This window comes from Brassica oleracea, chromosome C3 (assembly GCF_000695525.1).
Source record: "Brassica oleracea var. oleracea cultivar TO1000 chromosome C3, BOL, whole genome shotgun sequence".
Taxonomy (NCBI): Eukaryota; Viridiplantae; Streptophyta; class Magnoliopsida; order Brassicales; family Brassicaceae; genus Brassica; species Brassica oleracea.
Genome location: NC_027750.1, coordinates 34,675,990 through 34,683,548, shown reverse-complemented (window position 1 = coordinate 34,683,548; position 7,559 = coordinate 34,675,990).

The window sequence follows — 7,559 nt, the reverse complement described above, 5'->3', positions numbered from 1 at the left end:
ACATCACGTCACATCGATCGACTCTTTCTCGAAATCAAAAGACGACAGTTGAGATCCGAGATCTAGTAATGAAAACCTATCTGGTTTTGCCATTGTTTGAGTTCAAAAACCATCAAACCCTTTAAGTCTGAACTAAGTTGCATGCTTTTCATACCTGAGAATTTGCCTAAGTCTAGCTGTTTTCCCATCCTTAAAACAACTTCAACTTAAACCACCGAACAATTGTCTTGTCCTTGTTCGACTCATCATTTACTACTTTTAAACAAACAAACCTCTTAGTCTATCTTTATTTCTAATCCCTTAGATCTGTTGAGTAATCCTAGAGTCCTTGTGGATTCGATCCCTAAGTACTGCATCTGAACCTCTTATTTGAGAGAGTAATTCACTCCTTAGGATAATTTGAGTGATACCAGTACACTTCTAGGTTTGACTTGAATATTTAGGTTGGTTTTAGCAAATGTCCCTTTTTTTTTTGAACGAATGTTAAATTTATTCATCAAAAATACATTTATACAACTAAGTGCATCCTTTATACTATAGGAGCTTACTCAAATTCAACTCATAACCCTTCAAAATGAAAAAAGCTATTTACAATCTAGTTTGAAACGAAAATTGCATCAGCTTCTCCATCCCCTTAAACCCCTTCATTCTCATCAGACTGATTTTGTTTCTATTACCCTTGTCTATCAATATTTTGAGCACTGGTAAAGGCAGTAGCTTATCGTCATGTTTGATCTTATTTCGCTCCCGCCAAACAGCATACAGAACAGCCTGAAACGCATATCTGATGCAGAACAGACTCATCTTCTCCCTTGTCTCATCAGTAATGAGTAACAAGATCTCAGACCAAACATTTGTGAAAGAGTTGCGTAAGATACCTTTGACAATGTACTCCCAAACCTCTGCTGTGTAGGAACACTCAAAGAAAAGGTGGTCTCGATTCAGTAGCAGATTTGCATAACAGACAAGTTGTATCACTCCCCGGGGTCCATTTTGCAATCCTTACCAATGTCGACAGACGATCTTGAGTCGACAACCAAGCTATGAATGTAAACTTGGGTGTGTTTTGTGAAAACCAAATGCCTCGGGCCCATCCACATTGAGTTTTGGTCTCTCTCAACATTTCCCAAGTTTCATGAGATGAGAACTTCTGCTTGAACCCTGACTCCCTTTTCCAAAGGCTGATATCTTCTTTCTTCGTATTTTAGAAAAGAACAAAAAAATTGAACTATATGTAGATTTTTTTTCTTAGACTATATGTAGATTTTCTGCTATCTACAATGTAAAACCAGAAATGGTAGAATCAATAGAATGATGAATGCAGTGTGGAAGAATCTCTTCTCCTACTACGAACCTACGCCATTCGAAGAATGTCCCGATGTTTCTCAGATTTTTCCACATTAAGAAGAATAAATTGCTTATCCCGATGTTTCCTCATAATTGTCCAAGTTAAGAAGAATAAAGTGCTTATTAAAAATGAATATCAAATGAAAAAGAATCTATCACTCGCTTCGTAGTCATATGTTCAGAAAGCAGTGAGTGATGTGGACATGTGCGTACATGGTACGTCTTGTCATAATCGGACCCATTTCTTGAAGAGATTACCGGACCACAGTGAACATGGATCATTTATTCAAGTTGAATAAACCAAAACTATCATTGGTGTAGTGAGAGAGTTGATATGAGAGGAGGAATGCTCAGAGGGATGGAGAATTTGATTATGATTCGGAATTATGATTCGAAGCAAAATTCCAACCAGGGCAAACTAAGCAGTCTCTGACTTGTGAACTCACCCTGTCTCCATCGCAAAAAGTTGTGTTCACGGGTATTTACGCATGCAACACTGTGGTGGAGAGATCTGATCTTTGGGTTGATCTTCTAAATATCCAGCAGTCCCTCTCTACTGATCTTCTACCTTGGACTGTGGGTGGTGATTTTAATCAAATTCTCCATCCCTCTTAGCACTCCTCCCCTCATATCAACTCTCTCACTACACCAATGATAGACTTGGTTTATTCAACTTGAATAAATGATCCATGTTCACTGTGGTCCGGTAATCTCTTCAAGAAATGGGTCCGATTATGACAAGACGTACCATGTACGCACATGTCCACATCACTCACTGCTTTCTGAACATATGACTACGAAGCGAGTGATAGATTCTTTTTCATTTGATATTCATTTTTAATAAGCACTTTATTCTTCTTAACTTGGACAATTATGAGGAAACATCGGGATAAGCAATTTATTCTTCTTAATGTGGAAAAATCTGAGAAACATCGGGACATTCTTCGAATGGCGTAGGTTCGTAGTAGGAGAAGAGATTCTTCCACACATTATTTCAGAAAGAAAGAGAACTAACAGAGAAATGGGAATTCTTGCGGATCATTGAAGAAGCTTATTTTCGCAAAAAATCAAGAATTAATTGGTTGAAAGAAAGAGACTTAAATACCTCTTATTTCCATAGAATCTGGAAAGTGCGTACTGCAGTTAACTCCATTCGATCATTCATGCTCCAGAATGGCGATCTTATTTTTGATCCAATGGAGATGGGAATCATAGCAATTAATCACTTCAAAAGCATCCCAGCCCCTCATGTTGTTTTACCATCTCATCACTTGCTTGGTTTCAATCTATTATCAACTTCCGATGCTCTACCGCTCAAAGATCCCTGCTTTCTCTGCTCCCCTCATCGGAAACTATTGTCTCAACCCTTTTCAAACTCAACCCCAACAAATCGCCAGGGCCTGATGGCCTGACCTCAGTGTTTTTCAAAGCTTCCTGGTCGATTCTTGGTCATGAAGTCACTGCTGCTATCTCTGCTTTTTTCAACACAGGGTTTCTTCCAGCAGTTGTCAACTCCACAATATTGTCTCTAGTACCCAAGCACCCTGGCGCCTCCTCTGTTGCTGACTACATTCCTATTTCCTGCCGCTCTACCATCTACAAGGCAATTTCTAAGATCTTGATTGCAAAGTTGAAGCCCATTCTCTCTGATCTAATCTTGCCAAACAAGATAGCTTTCATTCAAGGGCGGTTGCTGGTGGAGAACACCATTCTTGCTACTGATCTTGTTGATGGTTACCATAAGAATAAGGGTCCCCCGCGTATAACCCTCAAAGTTGATATTGCTAAGGCTTTTGATACTCTTAATTAGGACTTCTTATTCATCTGCTTGAGCTCTCTTGAAATCCCATATATCTTCCTTAACTGGCGGCGTGCTTGTGTTTGTACTCCCTCATACACAATAGGTTACAATGGCTATATTCAAGGTTACTTCAAAGGAAACCGTGGTCTACGCCAAGGGGATCCTCTCTCGCCTTACCTCTTTGTGATTGCCATGAACTGTCTCTCGCTTCTTCTCAATAAAGGATCAGCAGATGGAAGATTCGGTTACCATGCTAAATGTCACTCCTCTAAGCTTACTCATCTATGTTTTGCAGATGATCTCCTCATTTTCACTGATGGTAATCTCTCTTCTGTTCAAGCCATTCTCCAAATTCTCCATGACTTCTCTCTTCACTCTGGCCTAGCGGTGAGCATCCAGAAAACGTCCTTTGTCTCCTCGGGCTTGCCTCAAGATCAGGTTGATGCTATTGTCTCCTCAACAGGCCTCTCTCCTCGCACTCTTCCTGTTTGTTATCTGGGCATCCCTCTCACCTCTCAGAAGCTCTCCCCTCATCTCTGCTTTCCTCTACTGCAACACATTAAAGGAAAAAATAATTATTGGAGTTCCAAAGCATTATCATTTGCAGGCAGACTGTTGATGATTAACCATGTCATTGCGGGTATCACCAACTTCTGGTCATCAACTTTTGTACTACCCAAGGCATGCATTAAGAAGATAGACTCTCTCTGTGGCTCTTTCTTATGGCATGGTTCAGCAGAGGGAAACCATTCAGCTAGGATAGCTTGGGATACAGTTATTCTCTCTAAGGATGAAGGAGGCCTAGGGTGCAGGGATCTTATCTCCTGGAATACAGCGTGCTCACTGAAATTCATCTGGCTATTGTTTACAAACGCGGGTTCTATATGGGTTGCTTGGTTTAAGGAAAAGATTTTAAAAGGAGATATAGCTAACTTCTGGACAACATCTCCTGACCAGCGCTATTCGTGGTTCACTAACAAACTACTAAAGCTGAAGAATATTACCTATGATTGGATCAAGATCGAGGTTGGCACCAGATCTTCGGTTAGATTTTGGACTGACAATTGGTCTCCTTTCGGTAGGCTCACTGACTTCCTTGCTCCTCAACACCAGAACTCCATGGGTGTCGCTCTAAATTCAACACTTCAAGATTTTTTCTCTGAAGGTTCTTGGGCAGTTCGGCCTGCGAGATCAGAGAAGCAGGTTCAGGTACAAGCTTATCTCTCCTCTCTTGAGCTTTCCAGCTACCCTGACAAGGTAAATTGGATTGTAATGGAGTTGAGTGGTCTAAATACAGCACTGCTGCAATCTATAATTTAGTTAAACCTCATGGTAGCTTAGTACCTTGGAGGAATGTTGTCTGGAATCGTGGAGGTATTCCTAAGCATAATTTTCTAACTTGGCTTGTAACACTGAATCGTCTCTTGTCGTGGGGTCTTCAAGCGTCCCCTGGCTGTGTTCTTTGTTCTTCTCCATTGGTGACGGAGTCTTGTGATCACCTGTTTTTTGACTGTCCATATGCCTTAGCTCTATGGAATCTCTTCGCCTCGCGTCTAAACATCTCCACTTCGCGCTCCTGGACAACATCTCTTTCCAACATGCAGAGTCTTCAGGGTTCCCCTTGGTTGAAGAAGCTCTCTCTCTTGGTGTGGCAACTCACCCTCTACTCACTCTGGTTCGAGAGGAACGTGCGCATCCATAAACAGATTTTCAGATCACATTCTCAGATTGAGGTTGGAATGGATAGGACTATCAAGAATCGTATCCATAGCTTCAGAGGCAACAATCCTGCAACTACTTCTCTGATGATGCAATTCTGGTTGCGCTCTCCTCATTGATCCCCATGATCCCAACGACTGCAGCCCTCTTCGGTTTCATCGCTAATTTCCCTACGACCATCCAACTTCTCTAATGGGTCTCATTATTTTGTTTAGGTTATTCACTTGCTGTGTGTTTCTTAATGGACTTGTATTATGAAAAGACAATATTATGTAAAGGCTGAGTCCACAAACTAAGGTCTTGGCTAGGCCTGTTTTTTTTTTTTCTCATGCAATTTTAATTAAAAAACAGTTTCAAGAAAAAAAATAAACCAAAACAATTTAAAATAGAATGCAGAGGCTAATAATGAAAACTAAAACAGAAAAAACAATCACGCTAGAAGTTCATAATGGATCCAGTAACAATCTTAAAAGTGAGAAGAAAAAAAAAAAGCAAAGCAAAACTTATTTGTCTCACGCTCCATCTAAACACTGCTAGAAATGACACCACAACAAAGGAGAAAACCGACCGGTGACCGAGCCACCACTAGCTTAGTGACGGTAGATACGAGAGAAACATGAAAGCACCTTAGGCGAAGCACTACGAGAGAATGGACATTTTAAAAAGCATGATGGCAGAAGAAGGAGAAACAGAGCTGATCGGGTTTTGGAATCTTAGTTCTAAGAACAGCCACCAGCATTTCTCCCTTTAAGTGTCCTCGCTGTCCTCCAAAACAGAGTTTTACTAGACATAGCCAGTGGAACTCGCAAACTCCACCCCAAAAAGCTCCACCCGCATTTCTGCACCGACAGATGAGTGAATTACCACATTAACACCTGTGAAAATAGTTAGCAAAAAAAAAACACCTGTGAAAATAAACAACAACAACTACGAAGAATTGAGAAAACAATTGATGAAAACAAAAAGCCCCTGAGGAAGAGAGAAACCAAAATGGTTCTTATAGATCAAAGACCATAGAAGAGCAACCACCACTGGAGAACTTCAAACCGAAACATAAATACCGAAAAAGAGTTAGATTTGCCACCACATTTGCTAAGATCCAGAGAAAACCACTAGTAAAAGCATGAGAAAAGAAGAAAACGGAAGAAAACATATTACAAAGTTTTTTTAAAAATTTAACTCACCAACCTAACAAGGTAGCTATTTCTCTAGTGGGTAGATTGTACAGTTATGGATCACCTCAACTTAGTCAATGCATCAGTGTTGGGCTCAAAAACGGTTACGACGAAGTTAACATTCGAAACGTCCGAAGAAGAAAATGAGAACTTTCTTCGACAAATACTTTTTCGAAATAGATTCTTTCTTACGAAAAGCTTTGCGGAGGAAACACGAGGCATCGGACAATAGCTCGAAAAAGGTCACCACGCAATGACCGAACACATGTTCCGCTCGGTCGCTACGTAGCCACCGAGCGTCCGTTCCGTTCGGTCGCTACGTAGCAACAAAGCTCTTCCGAAACATCGATACGACATTAGTCTATGCATTCTCGTCTACCCTTCGATGCTATCTCCCGAAGCCCGTAGCGAACCCATTTCATGTTTCCCGCCATTCTAAGTCATCGATCAAACTTTACGGTAAAAAACGCGGAAAGTTCGTTTCTTTATCGAAAGAAGCCGTAATAAACGCTTCGAGTCAGAAGACGGCCCAAAGGGACCTAAGGCATGACTCGAGGCCCAACTTACGATTTCTTAACCAACAGCCCGTAAGCCGCATGACGGTTTACGCTTGGTTCGCAAGGAAAGATAAATGTCAAGTTTTCGCGGATAAATACGAAATTTTGAAGATAATTACGAAGATCGGAAAAAATGGAATATCTCCATTTTTATGCTATGATGGCTTAAGGGCAAAATAGGAAAAGCATTAACCGACCTAGGAGCCAGTATATAAGGAGTCCTAGGCGAGAGGCATGAGGAGACTTTTTTACAAACGGAGATTCTCCGGACCACTCATGACGTGCCTGGAAGGGTAAAAAGCAAGAAAAGTGATGTAGGAAGTACATTCTGGGTCCTGCGGCAACCATTCCGATGGAAGATCGCTGGCATTGAAAATCAAACACCATGGATACTACTGGCCATTTAACAAGTCGACGCCCAGGTATCCGCAACGGACAAGCTGAAACGATTAATAAAACCATTCTCGACGGACTAAAGAAACGCTTGGAGGCCAAAAAAGGCAGGTGTGCCGACGAACTCGAGGGAGTCCTCTGGTCCCACCATACCACCCTGAGGCGAGCAACAGGAGAAACCCCTTTCTCTCTGGTATACGGAACGGAATGCATGATTCCCGCAGAAGTAGAGTAGCAGGTGGGCCAACGAACTCGAGGGAGTCCTCTGGTCCCACCATACCACCCCGAGGCGACCAACGAGAGAAACCCCTTTGCTCTGGTGTACGGAACGAAATGCATGATTCCCGCAGAAGTAGAGTTCCCCGGTGTTCGAAGAAGATTACTTCCCGAACGAGAGGAGCTCAATAACGCCATGCTCCTGGATGATCTCGATCTCATTAACGAGCGCCGAGATCGAGCCCTCATCCTAATCCAAAATTACCAACACGCAGCTGCAAAGTACTATAATTCCAATGTACGAAATCGCAGATTTAATCAAGGAGATCTGGTCCTTTGCAAAGTCTTCCA